This window comes from Tenrec ecaudatus, chromosome 4, assembly GCF_050624435.1.
Source record: "Tenrec ecaudatus isolate mTenEca1 chromosome 4, mTenEca1.hap1, whole genome shotgun sequence".
Lineage (NCBI taxonomy): Eukaryota > Metazoa > Chordata > Mammalia > Afrosoricida > Tenrecidae > Tenrec > Tenrec ecaudatus.
Window position 1 is genome coordinate 25,826,755 of NC_134533.1, and position 21,259 is coordinate 25,848,013.

The 21,259-nt window shown below is 56.3% G+C and overlaps 1 pseudogene; it reads left to right on the forward strand.

The window, feature by feature from the left end:
* Positions 1–16,938: 16,938 nt before the first annotated feature.
* LOC142446608 (glutamine amidotransferase-like class 1 domain-containing protein 1) lies at positions 16,939–17,765 on the forward strand (annotated as a pseudogene).
* Positions 17,766–21,259: the final 3,494 nt, after the last annotated feature.

Consider the following 21,259-nt stretch of genomic DNA (forward strand, 5'->3'; position numbering starts at 1 on the left):
CGCGAGAAAGCAAACGTCATTTTGCACTGGGCAGAGCTGCTGTGATTACGTGCTCCCCCCTTCCTCCTTTCAAGGGATGTGGGAGAGCAGTCACTCCGAGGGCTAAGATGTGCCTGGCCCAAGCCGTGGCATTTCCCATCCCCTCCGATGCGGGGACAGCGAGACTGTGAAGGAGGGAGGGGAGGACCAGCAGACATGGATGCCTGCGCATTGCGGGGCTGCTGAAGGTGACTTAAAACACCAGGAAGGGCTGCTGTCAGAGGGCGCCTCACCTCGGCCTTGGGAACGAAAACAGAAACAACCCAGGCAGAGTGCAGCTTAGCAGCAAGGACGGTGAGGTTTCGTTGCCCGCACTCTGGACAAGTTGTGAGAAGAGCCCAGTCCCTGGAGAAGGACACCAGGCTTGGTAAAGTAGGGGCAGTGACAAAGAGGAAGACCTCCCATGAGGTGGATGGACACAGTGGCCGCAACAGGGGGCTCCGGCAGAATGACATGTGTGAGACTGGTACGGGGCCAGGCAGTGTTTAGCTCCATTGTACATGGGGAACAGACTGGACAACACCGATCGACTGACATGCCCTGTCCTTGTGACCATGACCTTGACTGGAAATAGAGTCTTTGAGTACAGTACTGGTCAAAGGAGCAGACGGTCATATGGATGAGGGTGGTCTGAATTCAATCTGAGCGCTGTCCTTATGAAAGAGAGACTGAACCATGGAGATGGGGGGAGAGGCCACAGGAAGCTGCGGCTGCAATCCAAGGAATGCGGAGCACACCCGCTTTCCACCAACAGTTCATAAACCCTTTCTCTCCTGCCGTGGACTGCCGCACCGCCGTGTACAAAGCACCCACTCACGGCCTCCCTGAGTTGCTGGTGTCCATGTGCCCTTACTGGGCCTTCCTGCCCTCTGAACCTGAACTTGCTCGGGGAGCAGGCACTGACCTTTGAGACGCAAACTGTTGGCTGTTCTACGGGGTTTCTTGTTCTCTCATTAGACCTGTCTGGGAGCCCTGGTGGTGCAGTGGTTACGTCTTAGGCTGCTAACTGCAAGATCAGCACTTCGAAACCATGAACCGCTCCCTGGGAGACAGAGGAGGCTGTCTACTCCCATGAAGAGTTTCAGTCTCAGAAACCACAGGGATCAGTTCTGCCTTGTCCTATCGGGTCGCTGTGAGTCAGAACTGACTCGATGGCAGTGAGCTATTAGAGCTGTCCGTTGTTTGTAACTTGAGTCTGAGGGTCTTCACGGTGGGGGCACCACCTTTGCCTGGGAATTTACGGCTGACTTCACCATGCCTTCAACTGCATCGGCTGTTTGTCAAAGTCCCATCAATTGCGTGCTGTCTCCTCTCTGAAGTTCCCTTCTGGGGATGGATGGATGGGTCACCTGGCTCGCTGCTCCCCCTGCCCGGGTGAGGTCTAGTGGAAGGACAGCCTCTCAGAGCCCAAGGGACTTGGGCTCCGAGGAAGCTCCTCACCCAAGGGTGAGAGCCCCAGAGACCGACCGGTGAGGCATCATCTACTTTTTAGGGCGTTTTTTGTGCCAAGGCCCGGAGACTGCCATCAGGAGCAGAAACCAAGCCCAGGAATGCTGTCCCACCCCCCTGCCCCCCCCCCCACATTTGCTTGGCCATAAATATTGGAGACAGAGGAGGTCTTCAAGGGGCAACTGGGATGGATTCCAGTCACCTGGCCCACATTAAGGAAGGCCACACCCCCTCCCATGAGGGGCCGGGCTCTAGGTATGGGGAGCTCAGGTTATGGTGGGCCAACAACAGGACTCTGAGACGGTGACCAGGACCCTGCCTGCGGAAGCAAAGTCTGGGAGGAAATGCATCAAAAGTCTAGGGTCTGGGCTTGCCTAGACAGACAGACAGGCAGGCAGGGCCGGGGGTTGGGGGCGTTGTTTCCCTTCCTTCCTCTACAAAAACCATTCCAGCTGCTCCTCGGGGCATCATGGAAGGTGGGTGTCAGGGCGGGTAGGGAAAGGTTGGCCTTAGAAGGAGACAGGCATGCAGCTCAGACACAAGGACTCAGACAGGGTTTCATCCCTCACTAAAGCCCCATCACGATCCCACCCAAACATCATTGATTTCCAGGCCAAGGAGGATGCTGGGAATCCCTCCAGGAAACCGCAGATACGAGCATGGACTCAGGACTTAAAACGTGTCCCGGGGGGACCTCTCTTTCTCTGGTGGTATAGTGGTTAAGCACTTGGCTGCCAACCAACAAGGTCGGCGGTTCAAAACCACGGGAGAAAGATGAGGCTTTCTCCTCTCAGGAACCCGCAGGGCGGTTCTACCCTCTCTCACTGGGTTGCTGTGGGTCTGCATGGGCTCGATGATGCGTGAGCTTGGTGTCTGTTTGGGAAGACAGTGGTGGCTGTTGATAATGCTGATAACAGCTCAGCTCCCCTGGATCTTAGTTTCTCCACCTGTCTCAGGGAGACAAACCCCCCATCTTGCTCATCCTGTGGGACTGGGGCCCAGCGGGATGTGGTTGCTGGTGTTGGTAACTGCTGCTGAGTGGATCCTGACCCCACATGCTCAGAGTCGAACCTCCCCACAGGGTCTTCAAGACTGTGGCCCAGCCTAGAAAGGAGACCGCCAGCCCTATCTTCTGGGGCACCTCTGTCTGCTTGGCTTGGGCTCAGAGCCGAGCCCTAAAGGGGCACCCAAAGGAAGGGGCAGGGGCATGCAGGGGACACATGGGGTTTTTGAAGCACTGAGCTAGCTCAGAGGAGCCCGGGTGGCATAGTGGTTATATGTTGGGCTGCTTACTGCCAGCCGTTCAAAGCCTCCAGCCGCTCCGCGGGAGAACAAGGGAGCTCGCTACTCCCATAAAGAGTTACAGTCCTGGAAACTCAAGTTCCAGCCGGTCCTCTAGGGCCCCTGTGAGTCGGCACTGGCTCCGTGGCAGTGAGTGAGATCTACTGCAGGACTGGCATTTTTTCCCTGAAAGGGCGATGAGTCGAGATCAGGCAGGACTGGGCCCAAGGGAGGGAGTTCACCATCCCTGGGCCTTGAGGACTATGTAGGGGTCCACCTGGGGCTCAATGCGGCAGCCCTGAGCAGAAGCAGAGAGTTAGAAGTAAATGCATTTCCCCATTTGCAGGGCAGAGGAGAGGAGAGACGGCGTCTGGTGTCCCTGAGCTTCTTCGAGGCAGGCTGTGCAGCTGCTGCCAAGTACAGCCCCTCTCTGAGCCGCAGAAGCCTGGTCTTGACCAGGAGGACCAGGACAGCACTTCCGCTCAGCGTGGGGGCAGGCGTCACAGGGATGGGCTGCGCATCCCTAGGGACAGGAAATGCTTTTGAGCTCCATTGTCGTGGCATCGAATGGATGCTGGGACCTTAGGGACAACCAGTTCACGCTCACGGGGGCCGGGGGTGGTAACTTGGAAGGGGAGGGTGACCGCCCCCAAGCTCACTAAGTTGTCAAATTGTTACCTGTCTTCTACAGGTGTACATTCTCCACACCAACCACAGCCAAACGCACTGCCACCGAGTCAACCTGACTCATGTCCCCACAGAACAGGGCCGACATGCCCCTGGGAGCTTCCGAGACTGTAACTCTTGATGGGAGTAGAACCAACCGAGAAAACAGGCTCACTGCCACGGAGTCGATCCGACTCATAGCGACCCTCTAGTACAGGGTAGAACCGCCGCTGGCGGCTTCTGAGACCGCAACTCTATGGGAATAGAAAGCCCCAAGTTTCTCCCTCAGAGCGGCCGGTGATTTCAAACTGCCAACCTCGCAATGAGCAGCCCAAAGCACAACTACTCCACCACCGGAGCTCCTATGTTCTTAACAAGAATAAGAGAAAATAAATTAAATGTTGGCAATCCCCAGCGGAGGGCAGTGGAGCAGGCGGGCTAGAAGGAACCGCCTGTCTGAGAGCGTGGGGGATGGGGGGGGGCGTGTCAAAGCGGGAGCAGAGGACTTCCAGAACTCTGGTTGCTTGAGACGATGACATCGAAGAATTGCTTGAGGGGTGAGGAGGGAGAGAAAGAGGATGAGGATGTCTAGAAAATGAGCAAATGCCTTAAAACCAAGAGATCATCAAAGGCTGGGATCCTGGTGACTAGTCCAACCCCCAGGGGGGCAGGAGCTGGGCTGGAGGGAGAGCCCTGGGGAGTCGAGGAGGTGAGGCTCTGGGCCCAGGAAACGCTTTCCAGAGGGCATCACTAGGGGAGCTGGAGCCAATCTCCCACAGGTCTGGCCCTGCTGCCCTGTGAGAACATAGGAAGAGGCCTGGCAGGCTCTCCCGGACCATGGCTCCTGGTGGGCGCACGTGATAGCAGGAGGTGGCTGCAGGGTTACGGAGGGCTGGACGCTCGGAGAAGGACCCTGCAGAGTCTGGCATGTACAACAGCTGGGCTGAGACCCATCTGGGCAGTCTTGGTCGGCCTGTTTGCTAAAGGCCTCCACCCCTGCCCCGAGACAGCAACGGATGACAAATGGCCTCTCCGGCGCATACGGCAAGCCAGGGCCGTGCCCTCTGAGTCCCCTGCTCTGCTGAGGCCCAGCAGCAGTGCCAAGAGCAAAGAGGCTGGCAGGCAGGGTGGGCAGATCTGGCTCTGAGAGGCGGCTGGCTGGGGCGCTGGCAAGAAGTGGCACCCCTGGGGGAAGAGTGGGGGTGGGTGGGGACAGTGTCTCTGAGAATAGTGTAACTGTAGCCGTGCCAGGCACTGTGCCTCTTTGAACTCAGTGACTACTCACAGCCATCTGGGCAGTGGCCATCACGGCTGGGCCCACTTACAGGTGGGGAAACTGAGGCACGGGGTGGCAAGTGGTCTGAAGTCACACAGTGATTAAGTTGGCTTTTGAACCCAGAGTCCTGTTCCAGTCACCGGGCACTAAGGATGTACATGATGCCCTGAAGTTGGGGGTGGGGTCAACCACGGAACACTCTGGAATGGGAAGCCCACTGGAAAGAGCATTATAAGGACGTGTGGGGTGGGCAGGTGCTAGTCCTTGTTCTGCTAGTACCCAACCTCTGGGTGCCGGGGAAGCGATGCACCCCCCCCCCCAATAGACATCTTTGGGAGGCAGCATGGAGAGGGCTCAAGGGCTTCAGATGCACCAGGGCTGAAGGGGTGCGGAGTTTGGCTCTTCTCACTTGCTGTAACCATGATGCTGAGTGAGATCCCGGGGCGCAAGGGCCCTCAGAAAACTCTCTAGAAGCCTGAGGGTCATTTGGAAGCCACGCCATGGGCACATGCACCCCAGGCCAGCGGGTGTGAGTTTCATGGCTGGCCGTGGGTAGGGCAGCACCCTCTGGGCACTGCAACTCCACGCCTGGCTGGAGAGGACTCAGGTATTATTCTTCTGGACATGGAATTGGCACTCAGAATCTTTGATGAGCCGCCCTCATCACTTAAAAACGTAAATCCTGCCCAAGCTGAGCCTTCCAGCACCATGAAGTGGGTGGGTTGTCAGACGCCCTTGTGAAATGAGCTCTGGGGAGCCAAGGGGAGGGAGGCTTCCCGCCTTTGAGAAGAACAGCTCTTGGGGACTGTCACTCTTCCATGGCAGCTACTATCAGGGGCTGCGTCTGAGCTTGGCAAGGAAGGTCACGTCCCTACTTGAGTGCAAGCCAGCCTCTCCATGGGGCACAGGGCACCCAGGGTGCCAGGGACCAGGGAAGTGAATCCCTGAGTGGCAGGCACAAGCGTTGCTGGGAAGGGGACTGGGAGAGGGACTTTGGGACATCTTTAAACTCAATTTCACTGCCGTTGTGTTGGTGCTGACTCATAGAGACTCCCTAGGATAGGGTAGAACTCCCCCCAAGTGTTTCTCAAACTGCCACTCTGCAGGAGAGAAAGTCCCATCTTTCTCTCCAGGAGCAGAGAGGATGCTGGTCTTAACTGCTGACCGTATGCCCACAAGGTCAGCAGCATATAACCACTGTGCCCCCAGGACTCCTTCAGGCCAGCTTCGTGTGGGAGAAATTCGTACCTTTACCTCAATTCCCATGTATATAAAGCAAAAGACAAGATGCCTTTGATCATGGTGCATATGCCACAGACTGCTAAAAGACTGGACAAACCAAATTTAGAAGAAATACAACCAGAATGATCCTTAGAGGCAAGGATGATGAGGGTTAGGGTTAGGGCTAGGACTAGGGTTAGGGTTAGGGTTAGGGTTAGAGTTAGCTCTTTGAGTTAGGACAGGTCATCAGGAAAGATCAATGGCTAGAAAAGGACTCCGTGCTTGGTGGGGTGGAGGTTCAGTAGATGTGAGGGAAACCCTTAACCAGGGGTCCTCAAACTTTTTAAACAGGGGGCTAGTTCACTGTCCCTCAGACCCATTGGAGGGTCAGACTATAGTTTAAAAAAAACTCTGAACAATTCCTGTGTACACTGCACATATCTTATTTTGAAGTAAAAAACAAAACGGGGCAAAAACACCAGCGGGCTGGATAAATGTTCCCAGCGAGCCGCATGTGGCCAGCTCCCATTTCTGCCTGTGGTCTGTGTGTTAGGCTCTCCCTCTGTCCCTCACCCGCTCACTGTTGGGTCTCTACCGCTGCCTGCTGCTCTCCCCACTCTGAACACACACACTCTCTCTCTCTCCCTGGAGAAGCTCCCTCACTGCCATCAAATAGATGCTGACTTCTAGAGGCCCCATCGGACAGGGTAGGGCGATCCCTTGTGGGTTTCCCCGGACTGTAACTCTTTACAGGAACAGAAAAAGCCTCCTCTTTCTCCCACAGACCCACTGGTGGTTTCAAACTGCTGAGCTTCCAGGTTAACATGTAACCCCTGCACCACCAGGGAGAGGCTACCCGCTAATTTCAGCTGGAACACATTCTGCAGGGGCGGAGGGGGGTGGGTTGTAAATCTCCTGGCCCTGCCCTGGGAGGGTGACCCCCAGTTGGCGGCGGCCACATTTAATTTGGAGGCTCTGCAGGTGTGATCCCTTGTACAAAGCTGGCTTGTCCAAGCTGACCTCGGGGTGGCAGAGTCCCTGCTGGGAGCCACAGGTCCCGGGAGCCCCCAGCTGGGAGAAGGAAGAATCTGGCAGGTGTTTCATTTCCCCCTGACGGCCTGGTCATTAAGAATCAGGAGACGCCGCCTATTCACCAGTGCTCATGGTGGGGGGAGGGGTGTATATGAAGGGCTTGGGAGTGGGGGCAGGCTACCCCAGGTTCGGTCTCAGCCAATCCCACAGTCCACATGTGACTGTGGCAGGCCCTGGGATGCAGCACCCAAGGAGCAGCCAGCCACTGACCGGCACGGAGTGTGACAAAAGGGACTAGGAGTCGGGCGAGTCATTCTGAGTCTTACTGAAGTGAGAGTCTGTGGACAAGGTCACACCAGGCTCTAAGGTCGAGTCTCCGATACAAGACTCACCTGAAGAAGATTGAGGTGGTTCCCTTCAGCCAGTGCCCTGTGGATAGGTGGCAGAACACTTCTTTCACCCATGGGGTCACCATGACTCATGTTCCAGGAGGCAGGATTGACCTGGTGACACCTGGCGACACCTGGCTCCTGGTCCTGTCCTGCAGAGTCACCTTCCCCTGCGCAGTCATGAATCTGTGAATGCTCGCCCATTGCTGCGCTAGTGCAGTGGACACCCCCACAGACCCCATGCAGGTCGCTGGGAGTTGGAATTGACCCCAAGGCCGTGGGTGTTTTTCTGAGCGGTAAGGCTAGGCTCCTATTGAGTCTCTGGTCTCCACATTTTCACCCACTGATCAATATATGATGACCTTGCTTGTCTCTGTCTAGGACACCTCATTCACAGCCAGGAGAATAAATCAATCTTTCTTGGAAGAAACTCCGGCAGAATACCTCTTAGAAGCAAAGACGTACTTCAGATGTGTTATCAGCAGGGACCAGACCCAGGAGAAGGACATCATGCTTGGTCAAGTGGAGGGGCCGTGGACAAGAGGAAGGCCCCAATGAGATAGATGGACACGGGGACTGCAGGAATGGGCTAGAACCTCACAGTCGTGAGGCTGGTGCCGGACTGGGCAGTGTTCTTTGGTACGTGGGGTTGCCAGGCATCGAACTACCTCGAGAGCCCCGACCAACCACATTTACTGTACAGTGTTGATTCGTGAGCGTGGCACTCGTGGTCCCCAGCACCGGGCAAAGCTGGTCTAAGGCGTGGATTTCCAGCCTTCACATGGTTAGGGACACTGGCCTTTGGGAATGGCCCCTTCCGATCACATGTCCAAAGGATGTGAGACCAAATCTCATCGTCCTGGCTTCCAAGGAGCCTCCTGGCTGGACTTCACCCAAGACGGACGTGGTTTCCCACGTGGACACCAGCATGGCCCGGCACAGAAAGGAAGGACACCGGCTGAGTGCCTGGGAGCTGACACAAGAAGGCAGAGGTGTTGGGGTGCCTTGCTCCACCACAGCTGGGAGTGTCTAGTGACTCAAACGACCCACCCTCTGTGCCCGGGCTGGGCATACCCAGCAGACACCACACTATCCACGTAGGGACCAGGAATGAGTGGTCATCCATGGGGGAGTTCTCAAATGTGGAATGGCAGCTCCAGATGGCAGCTACTGCGGTGGGGGTTCCTTCGGCTCCCTGCCAGCTCACCGCATGGAGAAACCCTACCTGGCTTGCTGACGCTGCCTTTGTGCTGTCGCTGCTTTGGCGTCTGCCTTGCCGCCCGCCCTCTGAAGGTGGCCGTGGCGACCCTGCATCAGCTACGCTCAAAGAGAGCCCTTCTCCCCAGTGCTTCCTGCCTTGGGAAGGAGCTGCCACCCAGCTACTTGCGCCTCGAGGGGCTGACCTCCAGGGAAGCAACATGGGGGCACAGGGGCCGGGGTTCCCGGAGTCAGTGGCCTCCTTGTTCCCCTCCAGCTACGCAGCTAGCTCCTAAGGAGAAGACCCACCCGTCAAGGACTCATTTCCGAGCGAACAGCTGGCAACAGAAGGAGTCTACCACAACCCAGGGCTGGCTGTACCAGATGATGCTTCAGGAGAGTAGGTGGCTCCATGCTGGGCTGCTTAACTACAAGTTCGAGCCCACTAATCGCTCCTTAGGAGAAAGATGAGGCTGTCTGCTTCCATTAAGATGTACAACCTCAGAAAGCCTGTCTGGGGTCATTATGAGAGGAGCGGGGGTGGTGTTGGGCTTCATACTGGGGCGTAACCCAAGGTCCGCAGTTGGAAACCAAAGCCACACTGGGGAGAAAGATGAGGCTTTCTGCTCTCGCAGAGTCTTAGAAGCCCACAGGGGCAGTTCTACCCTGTCCTGGGGGGCATATAAGTCGGGTTGACTTGGTGGCTCTTTTGGTGGTCCAGAGTGATGAACAGTCACCCATCCTGGGTGTGGAGGTCCTTGATGGTCATCAGCCAGGGCTTCGAGTCTAACAAGTGTGTCATCTGCACACCGCAGGTTGTCAAGAAGCCTCCTCCGGTCCTGAACTGCCTTCCCCTTCACAGCCTCCCGCTTCCCCGATGGTTTGCTCAGCATGCGGACCGAGTAAGTCCGGCAAGAGGATGCAGCCCGGCTGCTAAAAGAACACAGTCTGCGTGCTCCTTAGAGGCATGGGTGGTGAGATGTTTTCTCGTGTTCTTTGGACAGGTTTCAGGAGAGACCAGTCCCTGGAGAAGGACATCACGCATGGTAAAGTAGATGGACAGCCCAAACAAGGAAGGCCCTCGGCAAGATGGATGGACATGGGGGCTGTCACGATGGGCTCGCACACAGCCACAGTGGTGAGGATGGCGCGGGTCCGGGCGGTGGTTTGTTCTGTGGTGTGTGGTGTCGCCGTGTGTGGAAAGCAACAACAACAATGTGATGAAGAATCCCAAGATGGCAACAGCCGTGCTCCGAGGAGCAGCAGGCCCTGTGGTTCAGCACCGAAGACCGGGGCGGCACTATTGCTGCTGAGCAATGGGAGGGTCGGAGAGGAGCACTGGGCTTCCCCAACCCCACAGAGCTGGGAAGGAGCCAGTCCTTCCTCTGGGACTTGGTCCTTCTACGCACTTCCTGCAGTGATCACGGGAGGATGCGTAGTACCCAGACACCCCCCGAATCAGAGACCCAGCTCTGAGCAGACAATGGCCAGGGCATACTTCCTGATCACGTCTCTGGTTTTTGTCACCTGCTTGGGCATGCATTTTCTTTCTACTTCAAAATGCAAGCGCCAGCTGTTTTGATAGGAAAACCTGACTGTCCCACAAGGAAGCTGGACAGAGAAGCGCTGACCCTGTGATGGTGTGAGTCCCCTGGCTCAGGGCGGGGATGGGGGGTGGGGTGGTCCCAGGGCCCTGCAGGGACCCATCGCTCCATTTGGAAAGCACACAGTCAGGCAGCAGAGTCTAGCAGACACAATAACCGACGGAACATAATGGACTCTGGTGTCAAGCGTCTTCATTCACTCCCAACCTCCCTGTGGCCCAAAGGAAACCTCTCCTGGGGCACCTGAAGACTGGAGGTGCAGGGTGGAGCGAAGGGCCTCCGGGTTCCTGCAGAGGCAGAGGGAGCCTGGCTGCCTCCGGCCCTCCTGGCTCAGGGGCTCAGGCTGGGAGCAGGAGAGCTGTGCCTTGTTATGGGGCTCAGGCAGCCAGGGTCACCCGCTGCTGCTGCACTAATTGGAACACGTAATGGTCTGTTAATTCAGTCTAATTTGGGAGGTCTGAGCACTGGGGTCTCTGGGGTGCGGGCATTGTGGGGGAGGGGAGCCTCTAGCAGTGTTGCCAGGGGCTGGGGGCCGGGTTGGAAGCTGCTGGCTTTTGGTGCTGGCTTTACAAACCAACATCTCCAGCCAGAAGCAGGAGCAGGTGGGGGGGTGGAGTGACAGAGCCTAGGGTGAGCTAGGAATGGGTGCAGGAGGTGGATATGTGTGTGAGTGCATGCACGAGCGCACTCCATGAGGGAGGAAGCGGTGTGCAGCCTGTGAGGATGGTTGGTACATGTGAGTGTGGTGTGTCAGAGAAAGTGCAGTGAGTGTGTAAGTCCAGTATGTGAGACTGGCATATGATGTGTGTGACTGGTGAATGAGTGTGGTATGAGTGTGTGTTGTATGTGTGAGTGGTGTATGAGATGGTGGTGTATACTGTGTATGTGTGTGCTGTGTGAGTGTGGTGTGGTGTTTGTGGTGGAGTGAGAGGGATTGAATGTGGCTTATAGGTGTGTGTGAATGTGGTCTGTGTGTGTGTGTGACTGGAATGTGGTGTGTATGAGTGTGGAGCGTGTGCGTTGTGGAGTGTGTGTGACAGTGGAGTGTATGAGTGTGTGGTGTGTGACAGTGGGGTGTATGAGTGTGTGGTATGTGTGTGACAGTGGGGTGTGCGGTGACAGTGGGGTGTGCAACAGTGGGATGTGTGAGAGTGGGTGAGTGTGGTATGAGTGCGAGGGTGGGTGAGCGGCACAGGGTGTGTGCAAGTGTGGTGTGTGATGAGTGGTATGCTGTTGAGAGTGTGGTGTGTGATGTGTGTGAATAAATGACTGGCGGGTGAAGGCATGGGAGTGTGGCATATGCTGTGTGTTAGTATGGTGCGTGTGTGTGGTGTATAAGTGTGCTGTGTGAGTGTGGTATAGAAGGTGAGTAGTGTGTGAGTGTGGGATGTGATATGTGTGGCATTTAGATGTGGTGTAAGAGAGACTATGGGTGCGCCTGATGTGTGTGTGTATGGCTTGTGAGTGTGAATGGGGTGTGTGTGTGTGCGTGCAAGCACACATAGGCCAGGGTGGGACACATGCATGGTCACAGCTGGGGATCGGCCTATAGGCAGAGGGCAGTCCCATGGGGGTGAGGGGACTGGTGTAGAGAACAGGCACAGAGGCTGGGGGTGGGGGGCCCTGCAGATGGACAGAGGCACCTGCTCTCCGGAGCGCTGGCCCAGCCCGTAAGAACACTCATCAGGAGGACTGGAAGTTCCCACGACTTCATGATTGCCAACAACCGACTCCACCGCGAGGGAAACGGCACAGCCAGCCTGCTTCCCATCTGGGGGAGGATGGCTCCAGGTGTCCCATGGCCTCCAGGCCTAGAGGCCCAGGATGGTGGCCTAACAGAGGTGCTGCCTGGGAAGCTCAGGCTGCTCCTGCCACCTGGCTGGGTGAGGAGGCCTGGGGGCGGCTGGGGGCATCCTCAGTGTCGTGGGCTAGGGGCGGGGGCGGGTGGGAGGGTGGGGTGCGGGGCTGGGCCAGGTGGCAGTAGAGGCAATGGGCCCAGTACAGGAGGAGAGGGCCTGAGTGGGGCCTTGAGCATGGATGTCATGGAACCCTGTGCCGCCGGCCTCTCCTCTCAGACCACTCCACGCAGGGTCCGCCATCTGCTGCCCCGAGACCACCAGGATGGGCACACGGTCAGTGGTGCTGAAGAGCTGGCAAGAACAGTGGGGCCTTCAGAATGGAGACCCCAGCCCCACCCCCAGCCTGTCCTGTCTTACGCCTTGGGAAACCATTCCAGAAACCTCCTCAGCTGCTCCGTGGCGGCAGCCAGGCGACTTTCGCCAGCTGAGAGGCCCATGGGCTTCCCAGAAGCAGTGGTGCCTGGAGCTTCCCACAAGGGCCCTTCATACTCACAAAGGCCACCCCCACCCCAACCCCCACCCTCGTCTGTAGCTGGAGTCTCCCTTGGGGCCTGGCAGTCCCTGCTTCATGCTCGGGGGCCGTCTGTCTGGGGCATGCCGTCTCCATGGCCTGTGCACGAAGGCCCACGAACACGGAGTCAGTCTGTCCAGGGCCAGGGACTGGCTCCATGCCCAGAGACAGTTCTTCTCCTAGCCCACCCAGAATGAGACTGCTCCTGGTGTGGTGTTCAGGGCCATCCAGGCGACTCCGACCCACAGTGGCCTTCAGCACCACAGAACAGAACACTGTCGGGCCCTGTGCTGGCCTCCCAATTATTCCTGTGCCCGAGCCCAGGACGCAGCCACCGTGTCTGTCCATCTCCTTACGGCCCTTCCTCTCTTACGATGGCCCTCCACATTACCAAACATGATGTCCTTCTCCACGAACCGGTCTCTCTGAACAGTATGTTCTAAGTATGTAGGGCCAAGTCTTCTAATTCTTGCCTCTGAGGAGCTCTCTGGCTGTACTTTTTCCAACACAGATCATGTTGTCCTTCTAGCAGTCTGTCTCCCACTGTCAGTGAGTCAATGCTGACGCATAGGGACCAACCCCCTGCAGGTTTCCGAGACTGTAACTGTTACCGGGAGTAGAAAGCCCAGTCTTTCTCCCTCTGAGCTGCTAGTGATTTTGAACTGCCGACCATTCAGATTGAGGCCCCCTGCGTAACCACTACACCACCAGGGCTCTCTTAGTAGCCCAGGGTACTTTCAATATTCTTCTCCAGCACCCCGATCCAAATGCATCAATTCTTCTACGGTCTTTCTTATTTAACGTCCACCTTTCACATGCATGCGAGGCAATGGAGAATACTATGGGTCTGGGGCACCTTAGTCCTCAAAGTAACAACCTTGCTCTTCAATACTCTCAAGAGGTCTTGTGCAGCAGATTTACCTAATGCAAGTCATCTTTTGATCTCTTGACTGCTGTCTCCATGAGCACTGATTGTGCATCCAAGCAAGACGAATCCTTGACAACTTCAACCTTGTTTCCCCCCATTGACCATGATGGTACCTGCTGGTCCAGTGGTGAGGACTTTGGTCTTCCTGACACTGAGTTGAAATCCACACTGAAGGCTGCAATCCTTGATCTCCCTTGGCCAGTGCTTCAAGTCTTCCTCACTTTCAGCCAGCAAGGTTGGGGCCAGAATTGGGAGTCTCCACATATTAAAGAACAGAAAGGTCACCTTCTAGATCTTATTAAAAAGGGCTAAAAGCCCCGAGATGCTAACCTCAAGGTCAGTGGTTCAAACCCACTAGCTGCTCCTTGGGAGAAAGGTGAGGCCATCGCTTCTGTAAAGAGTGACAGCTTCACCAACCTCGACTCTGCTCTGCAGGGTCTGCATGAGTCGGGATCGACAGGAAGGCAGTGAGAGGGAAACGGATCTTAACATAGGGAGTGACAGATAAACGGACATCATCCCTTGGCAGTGGGACTAGGCATGGTTGTATTTTACCTTCTGCATTTGGGGGAAGTGTTGATTTAAAAAACAAACAAACAAACAAATGAGGGACATGCATTGTCAATATTATTAAAAGAAATGAGTTTAGGAGGACCACAGCCTGTGTGCTTGCTGCCACCTTGAACGGGCAGCCTTGGTTTTCCTGGAGAACTCCTTCTCACCCTTCAAAGGCCTGCTCGATGGCCCTGTAGCCATGAAGCCTTCCATGATTGTGCCCGCCGGGCTTCAATGCCCTCCCTCACTTTAAAGATGAAGATGGAAAATGGGGTGGGGTGGGGGAAACCTAGACGGGTCTCATCTCAACTTCTCTGGGGGCTGGGAGGAAGCGACACTAGAATCCAGAGGGGCTCCTTCTACAGCACCGAGGCTGGGGTCTCGGTGCACACCCTTCTTGATTCTCAGGGCCCCCTGCCACCTCCCCCAGTTGGCTCCTCTGGAGCCAGTGTCTCTGTGCTGTCCGGGATCAGCCTTGACCCCACTCTTTGTTCTCTCTGTAAACGGGTTGGCAGATCTTCTCCCAGCCTCCAGGGTAGGACTCACTCAGATGAGGGACAAAGAGCAAAGAAAGGGCTGGCTGTTGTCCCACAGAGGGGTGTGGGGACAGGAAGCACTGGGGCCTTATCCTCCCTCCCCGAGGTGGGAGGCATGGGCAAACAGCCATCTCCCCCTACTTTGGCCAGGCGGGGCTCCCTCTCGTTCCCACCCCCCAGCGCCTATCCTTGCCCTTCCCTCAATTGGCTGGCCACAAGCCTGCCTCCCGTGGGTTTGAAGCCCAGTCCGGCCCCTGCACAGTGACCCTAGCGGATCTTCCGTCTTAACCGTAGCCATGGGCTGCCAAAAGCCCAGACATAACAGCCTTTAAAAAATAATTTTATTGGGGGCTCATACCGCTCTTATCACAATCCATACATCCGTCCATGTGTCAAGCACATCGTACATTTGTCGCCATCATCATTCTCAAAACATGTTCTTTCTACTTGAGCCCTTGGTATCAGCTCCTCATTTTTTCCCTTCCCTTCCCTCCCCTCCTTCCCTCATGAACCCTTGATATTTTTTTATTAAATATTTTATTGGGGGCTCATACATCTTTGACCACAATCCATACATTCACTCAGTGTGTCAAGCACATTTGCACACATGCTGCCATCAGCATTTTCAAAGCATTTTCTTCCCACTTGAGCCCCTGATATCAGCTCCCCATTTCTTTCCCCTTCCCTCCCATCTACCCTCCCTCACGAACCCTTGATAAGTTATAGTTTATTATTTTCATATCTTACATTGTTCAAACCCTTGATAATTTATAAATTATTATTTTTTCATGTCTTACACTGACCGCTGTCACCCTTCACCCACTTTTCTGTTGTCCATCCCCATGGGAGGGCGTTATATGTAGATCATTGTGATCAGTTCCCCCTTTCTCCCACCACCTTACCCTTACCCTCCTGGTATCGCTACTCTTGTTATTGGTCCCGAGGAGTTTGTCTGTCCTGGATTCCCTGTGTTTCCAGCTCTTATCTGTACCCGTGTACATGCTCTGGTCCAGTCGTATTTGTAAGGTAGAATTGGGGTCATGCTAGTTGGCGGGTGGGGAGGCAAAGCATTAAAGAGCTACATGAAAGTTGTGTGTGTCATCGGTGCTGTCCTGCTCCCTGACTGACACAACAGTCTCAAGCGAAATCCAACTAGAGGAGCCTTAGATCGAGGATGACAAGACTCCATACGGCTTTCTCATCGCCAAGAAAGACCCATCGCTAGAGAAGGACATCCCGTTTAGTGGAGGAGGCCAGCAGATGCAAGGGGAACCCTCGGGAGGAAGAAATGATCTAACAGCTGTGACAACAGACTCAAACGCCACAGCTAGGAAGGGCATGGCTGAGTTCTGTCCTGCACAGGGTCGCCGTGCATGAGAGCCAACTCAACAGCCACTAATAACAACACGGTCTTTCAAGTTGATGTGTGGTCGTTGGGTTCTGTGTCAGCTTGGTTGGACCAGGATTCTCAGTGGCAGGTGAGGCCCAGACACTCCCCATGAGATGACCTAACACAATACAGTCAACTCCACGATGAGAGCTTCTGAGAGCAACCATGCAGTTGTACCAAGATTAGAGTGGGCGTCCAGCCTCCCAGTGCTCTCATGGCCCTGATTCCTACTTATACGTGGACACTGTAGGAAAGCTTGTTTGCTTTTGGTTGAGTCTGGATCCTGCCTCTGGATCATTGACCTCTGTTTCTCTGGACTTGTGCCAGTGGCCTGCCATATTGCCTGTCGGTTCTGGGAGCCATCTGACCTGCCGACCTTGGATTCACCCGCCTGTTGCGGCTTGTGGTGTCCCTTCTGATCCTGGGCTCATCAGCACCCGAAGCTACGTGAGTCAGGAGGAGCCTCTAACTGAACTTTGGACTCCTGGAACTGGAAACCAGATTGGACTTATCTGCTTCTACAACAGCACGAGCCATAGACTATGTTTCGTGATGCAGACGTCTTTCTACGTCGACACCTCTGAGAGTCTCTGGCTTCTTCCTTAGAGACACGCTGCAAGCCCAGCGGGAGTGAGCAGGAAGCCATGGCTTCTGGGGGAGATACAAGGCTAGGTTCCCGTGAGCATCTGCTCACAACAGCCTCATCAGCGGATCAGTGCACAGTCTGGATCGATGTGTGCTTCTGTTTAAAGACACCTTGTTTAAGATACGTCCTTGACTCACTGGTGTGGAACTTGTACCTGAGTGAGCGTTATCTAGCGCATGTGTTTTCTCTGGAAGGCAATCACAGCTGGCACACATTCAGGGACCCGAGACCCCCCTCCGGCACTGTGCTGGGACCATTTTAAACAGCGACTTTAAACAACCAAAATGGCAATGATACAGTACCCCAAAAAGGGGGCACTAAGACGCCCCGCCGCCCTGCCCAGCCCCGCGCCCCGAGCCATGGCGTCAGAGCGGCTCCCGAGCTGGCCCGCCTGCTTGGTGGTGGCCAGCGGCACGGCTGAAGGTGTGTCCGCCTCATCTTTCCTCCATTATTTCTCACTGGCCAATGCAGCCTTCAATTTGCAGGTTGCCATCCCAGGGGGGAGGGCCATGGACTTTGTGGACATGGACGAGAGCCGTGCCCTCTGGGGCCAGGACTTCCACCTCCGGTCCTATGCCAGCCCTGCCAAGCTTGAGTCTAATGACGGGGCCCGGTACCATGCCCTCCTCATCCCCAGCTGCCCAGGGGCCCTGGCTGACCTGGCCAGCAGCGGGTCCCTGGCCCGTATCCTGCAGCATTTCCGCTCCGAGAGCAAGCCCATCTGTTCTGTGGGCCACGGCGTGGCTGCCCTGTGCTGCGCCACCAGCGAGGACGGCGCGTGGGCGTTCCAGAACTACAGCATGACCGGGCCCTCAGTGTAAGAGCTGGTCCATGTGCCTGGCTTTGCCCGCCTGCCCCTTATCGTGGAGGACTTCACCAAGGACTCAGGCGCCAGCTTCAGCGCCAGCGAACCGGGCGCCGTACACGTGGTGCTGGACCGTCACTTGGTCACTGGCCAGAATGTCAACTCCACCGTGGTGGCGGTACAGAACCTGCTCTTCCTCTGCAGCAGCCGCAAGTGAGGGGCTGTGCCCCCCCCCCCCCGCCCAGGAGCCCCGCTCCAGGCTGAGGCCTCCTTGCTCAAAGGAAAGTCAAGGACTGACGGGCACCCGCCAAGGCCAGTCAGTATGATGGGAGCCAGCCAGAGCTGTGGAGACCAGCATGACTGTGCACCTGGTCATTGGGACATGCCCTCGCGGCAATAGTGAGGGGCCACCCTCAGCTCCGGCTGCCTGCCGAGGTCCTTCGTCCTGGTTCAGAGTGGATGGTGGGGTATTGTGGGGGGCTGACCCATGGGCACTGCTGTTGGGCCACAGCACCCTCCAGACTAACCACGGTGGAAGGCATGGGGCCAGCTGGTGGTCCCCTCCAGAGAAGCCTGTCCCCACCCAGCCCTACGTTCTGTCCTTCCTCTCGCTGCCCATGCGCCATTAGCTCAGACCTGCCTGGCCAGGGAGCTCCGGTCTCTCTCCTCGGCGTGCTCTGGCTAGTTCCATGCCAGGTCACCACCATGGTGACAGGCTGTACTCAGAAAAGGTCACATCTCAGAGTGAGCAGTGCTGACCCAGTCTCCGCAGCCCTGCTTCTGGGGGCCAAGGGCTGCCTGGTCTCTTCCTGAGGTCCTGTGGGGCAGCAGCAGCTGGAGTCTGAAGGCGCTGGGGGCAGTTGACAGCTGTTCCCCAGGGCTGATTGAGAAACACCCCTCTATCCAGCCAAGAGGAATAAAGGCCTCTGTGTCATGTTGTGGGCAGCAAAAAAAGGGGGGCATTAAATGAACGATAGGGCAGCAATGAGTAGGATCCATCAGCAGGATGGAGACGGTGGAAAGGGCAGTCCTTGAGTGTGGGCACAGGACGGCCGAGCATCCCTTGTTCCACCTCTACCATGAACACATATGTCATCAGGAGACTCGATTTACTCTGACCTGTGCGTGTCTATGAATATAACCTCGGGAACGCCATGAGTCCTGATTCGGGGGCTACACACAGATCGTAGTGAGGGGCTACACTGTGGTGATGATCCACGGATGGCAAGGATCGACTGCATTTAATACTTCAGTCTTTAGAGCACTGCTGTGCGTCTGGGAGCCCCTTCTGAGCCCTCAAGACCGTGTAGAGAGCGGAGGTGCCTCTGGGCTGCCAGGTACAGCTCCACAGCAGCAGACCACCACCGCTCCCTGCTGCAGAGCATCTGGATGCAGCCCGCCGACCTGCCAGGAAGCAGCGCGTACTTGACCGCGGTGCCAGCTCCTTTTAGGAAGCTGCATTCAGCCGAGAAAACCCGACGGGGTAGGTGGGGGTGTGTGCCCTGCTCTCTCACTTGGGGCCACTTTGAGTCAAAAATCGACTTGCTGACCCACAGCACTTCACAAATAATAATAAATAATGTTATCACCAGGGCACGGGCTGGGCAGCCCCTGTCAACCATTGCTCCCCCTCGGACCCACCCTGTGCAGAAGCTTCCAGCACCCCTGCTTTGCAGGGGAGATGACTGAGACCCACGGGAAGGGAGGGAAAGCGCTGGCTGTGAGTAAGTCAGCCTGGGAGCTGGGATCTACTTGTGGGTAATAAGCCCCGCTCCCTGGGTGGCTTCACGGACTTGATGAGCTAATTACGGAGGCCAAGAGCTCTGTGGAGAGTCAGACACTGAACCTCGGCTTCTTCCCATTTCCATCTCATCATAAGCACACGCACTGCAAATGTGCCCTGTGGAATCAGGCTGGCACAGAGAGGCGTGGAGGCAGGCTTCTCCCGGGGCTGGGCAGCCCCAACCCCCGAAGCTCTAGGGCCCACACTCGGTCCTAGCCCGAGAGTCCTGATTGAGGAGCTATATTATTCTTCCCTCCACCATAATCCAGACCGATCTTATCCTTCCCACCGGAAAGTCCACAGTTCAAAGGAAGCTAAGCCCTTTGCTACCTCCCTAATTGGAGGCTCCGAGCTCCGCTCCTGCAAAGCCGCTAAGGGGGCTGGCGGCTGGCAGTGGGGCAGCAGCTCTGGGCTGGGCTGCCTGACATTCCAGGCTCAAGCTAGGCTGGAGGGTGGGGGCTCTGTCAGGGATCACGTGAACTAGGAGTGCAGGGGCAGGCTGGAAGGGTCGCTCTCCAGCCTGGAGCCTGCTGTCCGGGACTCCAGGGAGATATGGCCACAATAAAGCCTGGGGATGGGCCTGACCCTAACTCTAACCCTTGGCTGGGAAAGGAAGATGGCCCAGATGGCTCCTGGACCCCTCATTTCTTCCAAGTGACCCTGTGTTTCCCTCCTGCCTGCTCTGGGGTACGCAGAACTGGCCCTCCTTCAGGCCAGGGGCTGGGGGTCTCCTCCCTTCTCCCCAGCAGGCTCTCTGAACTATACTGGGGTGGGGGCAGTTTTCCCTGTGTTATCTCTATGTGGGGGACGGCGCTGGGTAACTATTGTATGAGATCGTGAAGTTATTGAATCTGTGCATGATTTCGCTCATTCCCGCTTTACAGATGGGGAAACTGAGGCTCTTTGGTCTGAAGAAGTTGCTCAGGAAGGCCCAGCCCCTGAGCCGGAGCAGGAATTGGTCCTCTAGCTCCAGTCCCACTCAGCACCTCAGACCCCTTGAGAAATGTCAGAGGATCACCCCAGTTCTGCAGCCTTGGGGCCCGAGGCCGGAGAGGGGTGCCACCCAGCTGCCCAGGACAATGGTGGGGCTTGGATGGAGTCCAGCTTGGCCAGCCTGGAAAGGTCCCAGCTCACAAGAGCCCTGGGAGAAGCCAGTCTTGATGTTTGGAAGCCCCACCCTCACCCCCCTCGGCAGAGGAGCACCCGCCCCACGGAGCCTGCTGCTCAGGACCGCTGCCTGTGTATCCAGGCAACAGCGCATCCTGAGCCGAGTCACATGCCTACAAGTCAGGGCAGGGCTCCCCGCAAACGTCCCCGAGGCGGCTCATTTTCAGCTTTCCAGCAGGAACAAGCCCAAAGAGACTTGCTTCCCCGGGACCTTCTAGGTCCCCAGATCCTTGGTGGGGGGGGGGGGCAGTTGAAGGGGGTGGGAAGGAACCTTTCCAGTCTGGCACCTTCAACACTGCTTCTACTTCTGCCTGGTAGGGAGGCCCTGGTGTGCAAATGGTCTAACTCACAGGCTGGCCGTCCACCCAGAGGAGCCCCAGGATAAAGGCTTGGCAAACTACTTCTGAAAAACCAATCAGCCCTTGAAAATGGGGCCCCACCCCCCAAAACACTAGGGTCCTTACCCTTCAGGTCTGGAACTCACCTCTGAGTTAAAATAATCCACCATGGACAATCGCTGGGGCTGCCCTGACCCGGGGACAACAAAGTTCAGAGATTTAAGAAAGGAGGTGGCCTGGAAATAGGAAAGGCAGGGGGGCAGGGGGATGAGCCCTGGCACAAGGGGGGAGAGGCTTGAGTATGTGTGGATTGTGGGGTGTGACACTGGGGTCTGCTGTGCAAAGCTTCACCTAGGTCACAATACAACGTTCAACACACACACACACACACACACACACACACACACACACACACACACACTACAAACTCGATGAATACACTTGGAACTAGTACCTACACAGTGAAACCCATCTGATAGAAAGTCAAACATTTCTCAAGTTAAAAAAAAACCCCTCAAATGTTGGTGCCCCACCCATTCTGAAGGGTCCTGGTGGCGCAGCAGTTAAGTACCGCTAACTGACAGGGT